The sequence below is a fragment of the Humulus lupulus genome, chromosome 8, assembly GCF_963169125.1.
Source record: "Humulus lupulus chromosome 8, drHumLupu1.1, whole genome shotgun sequence".
NCBI classification, from domain to species: domain Eukaryota; kingdom Viridiplantae; phylum Streptophyta; class Magnoliopsida; order Rosales; family Cannabaceae; genus Humulus; species Humulus lupulus.
In genome coordinates, this window is record NC_084800.1 from 124,336,400 (window position 1) to 124,346,930 (window position 10,531).

General features: G+C 34.9%; 1 non-coding gene across 1 annotated transcript; it reads right to left on the reverse strand.

Moving 5' to 3' along the window:
- Nucleotides 1-5,344: 5,344 nt before the first annotated feature.
- Nucleotides 5,345-5,462, reverse strand: LOC133799192 (small nucleolar RNA snoR143). Its single transcript, XR_009876387.1, has one exon. It is a non-coding gene; the product is annotated as a small nucleolar RNA snoR143 (small nucleolar RNA).
- Between the last annotated feature and the right edge of the window lie 5,069 nt (nt 5,463-10,531).

Consider the following 10,531-nt stretch of genomic DNA (forward strand, 5'->3'; position numbering starts at 1 on the left):
AAGCTCGGTTTATCAGTCAAGGGTTTACCTATTATATATATGATTGAAAGGCTCGGCCAGCTTACGAGTCGAGAGTGGCAATAGCGTGTTGAACGTAGACCGATGTGGTTAAGCTAACCCAGAAGCGTGATATACGCTTGGACGACCTTATGGCCGCCTGAAATATAAAGTGTCAGGTACGCTTTGCTTGCCTGAAGGCTGGTTATATAGGGAATAAGGCAACGGGTTCTGGTGTGGCTCTATAGTCACTTATCTGGATTTAATGTATGCATGAGTAGGGTTATTACTGCTAGGCATGCTAATTATGATTCTGTGATCTGATGAGTTATTACTTAATAGTTTGATTATGTTTTCTTGCTGAGCCTCGGCTCACGGGTGCTATATGGAGCAGGTAAAGGAAACGACAAGTTGGACAAGCCATGAGTTGGAGAGCTTCAGGGGCAGAGTGTACATATGCGGCCTGCTCGACCACCAGGGCCGAGGGTATCTATTAGAACTAGGGTTGGACCCTGATTTTGCTGCTTAGGTCGGCCTTTTTGTATTCATGTTTGGTCTATAACAGTTATAAATCATTTTGGGATCCCGTGGAATAACTTAAATCCTTTTTAATGAAAAGGTTATTGTTTGACCAAAAATTTTAGTACCTAAACATGTTGTTAGTTTCAATTACACGTTTTAAGTCCAAATGGCTCGTTTAACAAATTAAGCTCTATTTTAATTACATAGTGTAACGGTCCTGGATTGTTACAATTTTTGTCTCCCCATTTCAGCCAAAGAGATCTAGCCTTCAGTAGGCCTCTTCTTTTTCCACCAGACACTTCAGCTTTGCCTCTTCTTTACCCCCACAAGTTAGGGTCGTTAGTAATAGAGAGTTCACTCGGCCTTTTTCTATTCTGCCAGAGTCTTTCCTAATTCTTTCGTCTGAGGCGTATTCCATAAATGTAGAGAATTGCCACAACTTCTAATCTTTTGTTTGATATTTATGGTCGTACTTTCCACCTCTCCACTGTTTCAACATTCTCCACAATTTCCTTGCATTATTCATCTTCACACCAAGTCTCTTCGAAATGAAACTTGTTGTTCCTCTTCTTTGTTCTGCATTTATTATCAGAATCAAGAATTGGACAATCAATGAGTAAAGGTTGATGATTTGAGCCCCACCAATCTAATAAGGACACCTCTGCTTTGAGAAACATGTTGTTCCAATCAGTGTTGCATAAGCATCTATCTAATCGTTCCATTATTATGTTGTTCATTTGACCATTGCACCAAGTTAGCTCCCCTTTTATGTTGCTAAAATCCATCAGCATGCAACTATCAAGAGCTTCTCTGAATCTGTTCATTGTTGTAACTATTCTATTATTTCCTCCTACTTTCTCATTGACATTAACTATTTTCATTAAAATAACCAGCAATCATCCAAGCTCCCTTCACCTATGATTAGAATCTCTGGTTGGGGTCCAGATTTCCATAAAAACCTGTAAAAAAAAATACAACGCAAGAAGCCTTTCTTAGAAACCATTTCTAAGATATGCCCCATTGACCAAGAGAAAACCTCAATTATTACATTCTCCTTCCACTTGAGGATAAGACCACATGCAAGACCTCTTCTTTCCACAATCCAACAATTTTCATATCTAAAGTTACTCACCAAATTCTCCGCCTGACTTCTCAACATTTTAGAGTCAGATAAAAAAAATAATGTCGGGTTTATGCTCTTGTATGTGGGACCTACTGAATGTCCAGGGCTTCCCCATTCCTTGGACATTCCTCAATAAGAGCCTCATTGCTCCCAACGCCCTTGTGTAGCAAGGGTTGCCAACGTGATGGTCGAAGGTGGGAGTGAGCCATCCATTTGCACAGAAGAGCCCATTCCTAAAATGTTAAGAGTTTCCCAAAGAAGAAGAATTGCATATATGAATGGAGTCATTATCTGCAATACCTCTCTTTGCTTCCTTAGCCCTAATCTAATTTTGTATCTTGCTTGCGATTGATGACTCAAAGTCGTCATCACTCTTGTTTTGATGATATACAATATTTGGTTATGATGTCACTAACCATTCTTGATTTTGTAGCAAAAAGTTTATCTTGTTGGAAACAAGTTTACTCAAATGATCAAGAAAAAGTGGCATTTTCGTAACCATAAAGTAACAAATTTGTAACTACAAAATCCATAATTTATTACCAAAGCAGAAATAGTCCCAACCCTGAAATTACAAAGGTCGGTCGATCGACCTATGCATGTCGGTCGGCCGGCATGTCACAGATGGGGCCCATTTGCTTTTCTGAGTGTGTTTTCAACGGTCATACACGGCTATATTGGCCAGTCGATCGATTGCTCGCCCGACTGAAGTCAAAAAGCTCCAAAATGCCCCCAACGACTCTATTTTGCTTCCCTCTATAATAGACTTACTTCTACACTCAATATACACTCAATATCAATTTTATATCATAGTATTAAGTTAGAGAACTTGTTCTAAGCTCTTACCTTGTGTAAATCATTCCAAAACATTCTTCACATACTAGAGCAAAAATTGTAAGAATTTATTTGTAAGTCTGTACATCTCTCTCTAGGTTCTCAACTAGTATTTATCATTCTTAGAGAGAGTGAAAATCATTGTACTTCATCTTTTCTATCTATCTTTGTAAAGTGAGATTGACACTTCAACAATCCGCAAGAGAGATGAGGTTGGCACCGGAATCACAACAATTCGGCTTAGGTGAGGTTGGCACCATAATCACAACAACTCAGCGTGGGTGAGATTGACATTGAATAAACAATACGTGTAAGAGGTTTGGGTGCACCTTGGTGAAAATTATTCGGTTGTAAAAAGATTAGTCAAGTCCTTTAACTTGGCTTGTTACTAGAACTCAAGGCTAGGCTTAGTTTTGAAGACCAAGAACGTCGGTGACTTTAGTTCTACCGAACCTTGTAAAAAGAGAATTTGCATCCATATAACCTTAAACTCATTTACATTTATGCTTACTTGATTATTTACATTGATTCTATCTATTTATTGCATGAAAATTTCACTAAATTACTAAAAATATATAGTTGAGTTTTAAATTTCGCAATTAGTTGTAAATTTCTAATTCACGCTCTATTGGGAGCCAATCTTGGGCTAACAACGATTTCTCTCTAGCCCTGATCTTGAGTGAGACCTTTCTCCTTTGCCCATCTTTCCCTTTGCTGGAGGTTGAGGAAAAAACAAAACTCCTCTTGTGTTAATTCTTTCCTCTTCCTTTGTTTCTTCTTCATTTTCCAGACCCTTATTCTTCGTTTTACTTTTAATTTGCTCTTGTCGAGGAGCCATTTCTTCTCTTTCTTCAATCTAAATTTGGTATCTGCGTTTCTTCCCCTCAACCAGTTCTGATTCTCTTTTTCCTCTTTCCTCAAACGACACATCCTCCTCATGTCGTCTTTTATTAATTGACGTGGCTGCATTTAGCCCACCTGGCCCTTTCCCCTACCACGTGGACCCTTTCTTTGCAATATCAGACCCAGCTGTAAAACTTGGCACACTACTATTTTCTCCTGCCTACGACCCTTTATTTTCTCTTAATGTTTCCCCCACATTTTGGCCTAGGGAATGATCAGATGCATCTCGCTTTTCCCCTCCACCAATCAATTGTTTTGAATTCGAATCATCCCTATTGCATTGAATGTTCGTCTTCTCCATGCTACCAACTGCCGCTTCTTTCCCGTCTCCGACAACTTTCTTTGTGTCCCTTCTTCCCCTTCCGGTCACCTCTTCCATTTCTAGATATTCATGGGTGTCCTATTGTTCTTCCTCTCCCCCTGTTGCACATTCTTGTTGATTTGCTTTGTTTCTATTATCAAAACAGTTTGCTAAGTTATTGTCATCTTTCAGCCAATGCCCATAGAGCTCATACATTCTTCCATCAACATTTTCCACCATAACTTTTTGCTCATTACGTTTTTTTTATCATGACCCCACTGCCCATAGTTATAGCATAGCAACGGGAGCTTCTCAAATTTGAATTGTATCCACTCCTTTTTCCCATCTATTTGAATAGACTTTCCCACAAAAATGCTTTTGTCAGCAGGAAATTTGATTCAAGTTCTAACGTTGTTGTTGAGAAAAACTCTTCTGTTTGCTTGCTTGCTCACTTGACCTCCCATCCTTTTAGCATTTGCGGTGTTGAGAGCTGCTAATGGGAATCCCATCATTTTAATGCAGCAGGGAACCCCATCCAGTTTTGCATCTTCCTACTTGCCAGAGTTTGGCCATTCTTCAACTATCATCAACTTCAACCCACCTCCAAAGTTCCACGACATTCATTCCAGCACCTCTTTCGAATCATCGTCATCATCAAACGATAGCCTGACATATATGCTTCTGTTATCATATTTCAGAATCTTCACTTCCCATTTTGCTATAGTTTTCCATTTCCGACCAAAAATGGACCTTAGAAATTTACTGTTACACTGCTTTTTAGCAAAAATTCTACCCACCAAGGATTTCCTTCCAAAGTCCTCTGCTTCCTCAGTGTTCATTACCCAATCAAGCTTGCTTGTTTTTGACACTAGAACTTTCAAAGAATCCCCCATGTCACCTGTTGCCATAGCCTTGAAACGCAAAAGAACCGATAAATGGAAACCAAAGGTTACAGCGGACCAGGAGAACCTATCACTCACCAGTGTCAGCTGACTAATCATCTCTAATAATTTATTGGTAAGCATTCGTCAAGCATTTATTTACCAATTCAAATCCTTAGGCTAGATAAAAATGTTATCTTAAAATATACTCGGTAACAAGCTCAGAAATGATCTGGTTCTTCCTTGTTCGAGTAGCTGCGACTTCCATTTTGATATAGGAAATGTTGGACTGATGATGTTGTTGGCCTTAAATAATTTGTACTTTGGAGTCTAATTTACCTTGTAAGTTTTGTTTCAGTGTTTAGTTATTTCATATTTCTCCATATGATTCGAATATGTTCTTACATATCGCGGGCATCTTTGGTTCAAAGGTTCCGTAGGGTATAGATATTTCAGAATAACAATTCCATGAAATTTTTCCAGCCTATTTCCCATTACTAAAGTAGATAAAAAAACAAAAACGATATCCTCATTTTACAGAGTCAAATTCTAGTATCCATCCAACCAATAATATTGATTCCAAAATTTTAGCAAGGAAAGATTTAGATGTTCCATTAAAATTAATAAATTTTTGTAAAGCAATTTCCCAAAGTTCAAATTTTCAGCCTATAAAGAAGATGTAAATTTCAGCGGGTGTAAAATTAAACAAAATAATTCAAATATGTTTTTCCTTCTTTGTGCATTAGAAAAAAGAAACGAATAAAAAAATGATAAGAAGATGGAAAATGTGAGATGATTTTAGTAGACAAAGGGATGAAATTAAGCCCTTCATCTGTGGAAATCATCTCTACGGTTGTCTGGCCGCTGCCTGATCTCAAGTCCTCTTTGTAAATATTTACAAAGTGGTAGAAAACAGACGTTCTCTATCAGCACTGTCGATTCGGCGAGAAAACAAAAAGATTATTTTCTCACCATCTAAACTCAACAAGTGCAAAACTATAAAAGATAAAAATAAATGAACAAGTTAAGCCTGAAAGGGCTCATATCAAGTGTATATTAATAGGACCGTCACAGTGGTGAAAACCCATTTCGGAAAACAGAATAAAGAAAAGAGGTAAAAGAATTTTCCCAGGCGCCAAACAAGCCTGCCTTTTAGGTTTAAAAACTAAAAAAAGGGGCGGCAGCCATGGGTACCTTCTTCTTGTTCCTCGATTCTCCTCTGAATACGCAAGATGGGTAATCATGGAACCCACTCGAGCCTCTCTCTTTCTAATCACCGCCCCCCAAATACAGAACTAAACATTGCAATAGATGGTTTGAGAAAATAGTTTGGGAAGGCGGAGATCTGAGATTATCAGAGGAATGGGCTTGCATTATATAATGAGATTTGTCCAACGTTAGGGTTTGCAGTCCCTCTTAAAAAAAGAGGAGAGAACAAACAAATGTATAAAACGACACCGTCTATACCCATATATGATATTTAATTTCCCGAAACATGTTTAAAACGACGCGTCTTTTAGACCAAGCAAAAATGACATATCTATCATCTTTTACGTTACGTATTTTTTCAATGGAATTCTAACCTAAGCTTCATCTTTCATCTAATAATTTGTTTGTCCTATGTTTTCTTTTTCTTTTTTCAAAAAAAATTTCATGTCCCATTTATTAAAAAAACAATATTTACACATATGGTTGTTTTTCAAATTTTATATACAAAATTACTTAAGAAATTTTATTTACAAATATACTTTGTCACATCATCAAAATGTACCTGAATTCAAAATAATATTTCTTAAAACTGGGAATGAAAGATTTTGTCAACTCAACACGGAAAAAGAGGCACCAATCTCATTGTCCACATTTTTCTATTTTTTTTTAGTTTTCAAAAGTAATATTTTGGTTGCTTACGATACCGATAGGATACCAATTGGTTACTTTTTTTCATTAAAAAAACTTCATTTTTACATCATATTATTTCATATATATTTTGGTTACCTCCAAAATCTATTTGTAGAAAATTAGTTATCTTAAAATAACGATTAGTTACCTTTAAAAATATAGCTTCATTTTTAAGTTATATTTTGGTATCTTATTATTTAAGATTCTTTTACGTTATCCAAAACTCACTTATAGAAAATTAGTTATCTTAAGACACTATTAGTTACTTTTTTAAATTCATGACTTTATTTTTAGGTTATATTATGGTGTCTTATTATTTGAAAGACCAAAATTTGTATTTTTAATTATTATTCGAAAGTAATTTTTTTTGTTGATAAAAACTTATATTACTCACATGTAAATTATATGAGTAACCAAAAAGTATATTAAAACTTTTCATTCAAAAGTTACCATATGGTATACTTGTTGGGGTTTTATGCCCTAATTAAAACCCAAATTATTTGTAATCTCATTTTATTATCAATAAAAGAATAAAAATCATTTTTTGACTTGGTCAATCACTTTGCTCACATGTGTTTATTTTCATGATTATTTGTTTAATATAAACTTCTATTAAATCCCGAGCATATAGCTAATCTTATTTATAGTGACGTAATCACAGTGGAATATAAATATAATTATATGTTCAAAATAAGTTAGTCCTAAGATTAGTCAGTGCACCGGATTTACACTGACTTGCCAATCTACGATATGATCTACTTACACATTACAGTGTTATGTTCTTTCCAGAACATTAGCAAAGTCGATAAGATCAGATGTATTTGTTACATCGGACAGGACCGATATTGACAGTTGATAAGATAAGTAAACATACCGTTATTATCTATTCTAGTCATATCATATAGTTGACCATAGGTCAATTCAATCTCAATTCTGAGTGGTTAATATTCTAACTGATTGTATTATTTGAGTTCTTTGACTTGTTCGTTACCAGCTTACCCTACGGACTAGCTCATACTTACATCTTGGGAACTCGGTAGTATAATTGAGTGGGAGTGTTAATCATAGATATGAACATCTATAGCTTCTAATGAAGAAGTGAAACGATGGTTTCCTTTTAGTTTGGTTCAAGGTGATAAATGATAGAGATCTCATTTCAGTAATTAAATTAGTTTACTGAAATATCATTTACAAGGAACTAAGTGTTTTAAGGATAAAATACAATGAGGGGTAAAACGGTATTTTAGTCATATCTCATTGTAGACCGTCTATAGAGGATTGAGTGGCAATTATGGTTGTAACAATGGATAATTAATAGCGTATCTATATTTGTTATAGAGCGTTCTATGAATTCAAGAGTGCAATTCCAAGTCTATAGTGGAGTCACGAGGAATTAATAAGTTAGTAAATTTATTTGTTAGATTTATGATAACTTATTGGAGCTTGATTTCATAGGCCCATGGTCCTCATTGTACCTTGGATAAAATCATCTAGATAGTCTCAATTAATTGATTTAATTATCAATTAGAACTATCAAAGTTGACCAGGTCAATTTTGGATAGTTTCACAGAGTTGTGTAATTTTGAGAAGAAAAGAGAAATTATGGCAGATTTATTAATTAAGATAAATTGGTATCTAAATTAATAAATAAATTTAAATCAAGGTTCAAATTATAAATAATTAATTTGATAAAGGATTTAAATAATTATTTAATTAATTAAATCAATAGAAAATAATACAGGCCTTGATTTTAAGTCCAATGAGCTTATAATCAAATAGGAAATTTCACGGGCCTATATCCCATGATAATTTCGACCTAGGGCTTCAAAATGGCTGTTATTTTATTGATTTTTTAATTAAATTAAATGGCCTAATTGAGTCTATAAAAGGAGTGCTTATAAAGAAGTCAAAATAAGGGTTTTTGATAAGTCAGATTTTCTGATAGTTTTATATTCTCTCTAAACACAAGTCATTTTCTAAGCCTCTTTGTTATTTTATTTTATTCTCTCTATATCTATCTCATGTGTTGAGAATTGCCCACAATAGTCTAGGTGGTTCTAATGATACATTGGAAGATCGTGAAGAAAATAGAAGATCGGTTCAGTTTCTTGATAATACTCTGCGACAGAAAGGATACAAGAGCTAGAGAAACTGAAGGAAGAACTCTTAATTCCACTGCGCATACTGTAAGTATTCTATTCTTTGTTTCTCTTTAAATTCAATTTTAGAAACATGTGTTTAGGCTATCTTGTATTAATTTGTTTAATATTAGATATACATGAAAATAAATAAAGATCTTGTATAAGCTTTTTCCAACAACTGGCCTCAGAGCCTTTGGTAATCTTTATTTTCATGCATGAACATGTTTAAAATTGGATTATTTGATATGTTTGAATAATTGGATGGTTTTCATGTTTTTATGAGCATATTGATTTTATGTGAATTTTAGCAATTTTTAGGTTATTTTGTTGTGTTTTCTATGCTATTAATTTGTATATATGCTTTTTATTTTGTGTAAAACATGTTAAAAATTAATTAGAAAATGGTTTTGGTTTGAAAAATTGCTCAAAAAATTTTTTTGAAAAAATCTGGCCTGGCTCCCATGCGCGCACGCCCGCGCACCCCGCGCGCGCCCACGCACACCAGCACGGTGAACAGTACCACGTGTACTATTCATCAATTTTTTTTTTTTAAAATTTTTTTTTTTAAAATTAAAATTTGTAGAAATAAATTATTTATAATCAAAACCAAAAATATCTTTTTTGTTTCATCATTTATTTTTTTTTAAATAAAGATATTTTTGTTAGTTGAGATTTAAATAATTAGATATTTTCTACAAAGTTTCAAATTCAAATTTCAAAATAGACTAACAATCTAATTTTAAATCTTTTAATATATTAAATATTATAATTATGATATCAGATATTTAAGATATTTTCATTTAAATTCTTGATTTTGTTTTATTAAATCTTTATTTGAAAATATAAATATATTTTTATTCTATAGTTTGTTGACCCACGATTTAGCCAACTGACACGGAGTCAAAATATGAATGATATAGACGAATATATATAGATAATAACGTAATGACAAAAGTAAAGAAAACACAGTAATTTATAGTGGTTCGGCCCCAGGATCTGGTAATGACCTACGTCCACTTAGAATGATATTGATATGGGATCAAAAGTGTGATCAGAGAACTTGGGTTCAATGAGTTTCAACACTCCTCATAAACAATACAAGTTTACTCAGATAAATTCTCTAATCTCTATGATTTCCGGGCTCCAAAAGTCCCTTCCCATGAGCCATCTCCTGCTATTTATAGGCTCATGGAGGGTTGCCCAATATTATTACAGATATTATCCCCTGAATCATGGGATATTCATAAGATTGCATGAGATAAATTCGGGATTCATAAGATCTTCTATAAATGTTGCCTTGCCAGCGGAACCACCGACCAGTCTAGTCGTGGTAAAGACAGTTCCGTCCTGCTTCTGGTGTGTCTCCTGGTTGATACTCTAGCAGACGCTCCAGGTGTCAGCCACGTGTCAAGAGATTACTCGCCACGTCACAAATGCTAATTTGTTGGATAACATTTGCCCCCCAAAGTTTATTTACCACGAACAGTAAATAAACTTTGAACGAACGACCCTTCGGTAACCCCTCCTGACGTGTCAGAGCCCTTCGTGTGTTCTTGAAAAAAACAAACCACTCCTGTCTAATCAAGGCTTTTCAGTTTCCCAGAAACAATCTTGACGGCCATCACGCTTCCCCATACTTCGAAAATGGAAAACTAATGATCACGCCTTTTGAATACCAAAGACAAACTTATATAAGGTTACTTGAACCACTTCTTTCCTTTTTACGCACGCTACCTCTCTGTCGAAAACCCTAAAAAACCATAGCTTTACTCTCTCCGGCGAACCTTCCTTTGTGCTGTAGGATCAGACGGTGAGCTCATTGACTCCTGAAACTCTCACTTCCACCTTCACGACCATTTTCCTTGGTAAGTTACTTTGAAACCCCACGCTCCTAACCTTTCGTGGTGCATGCTTTTAAATGGTGTACTGT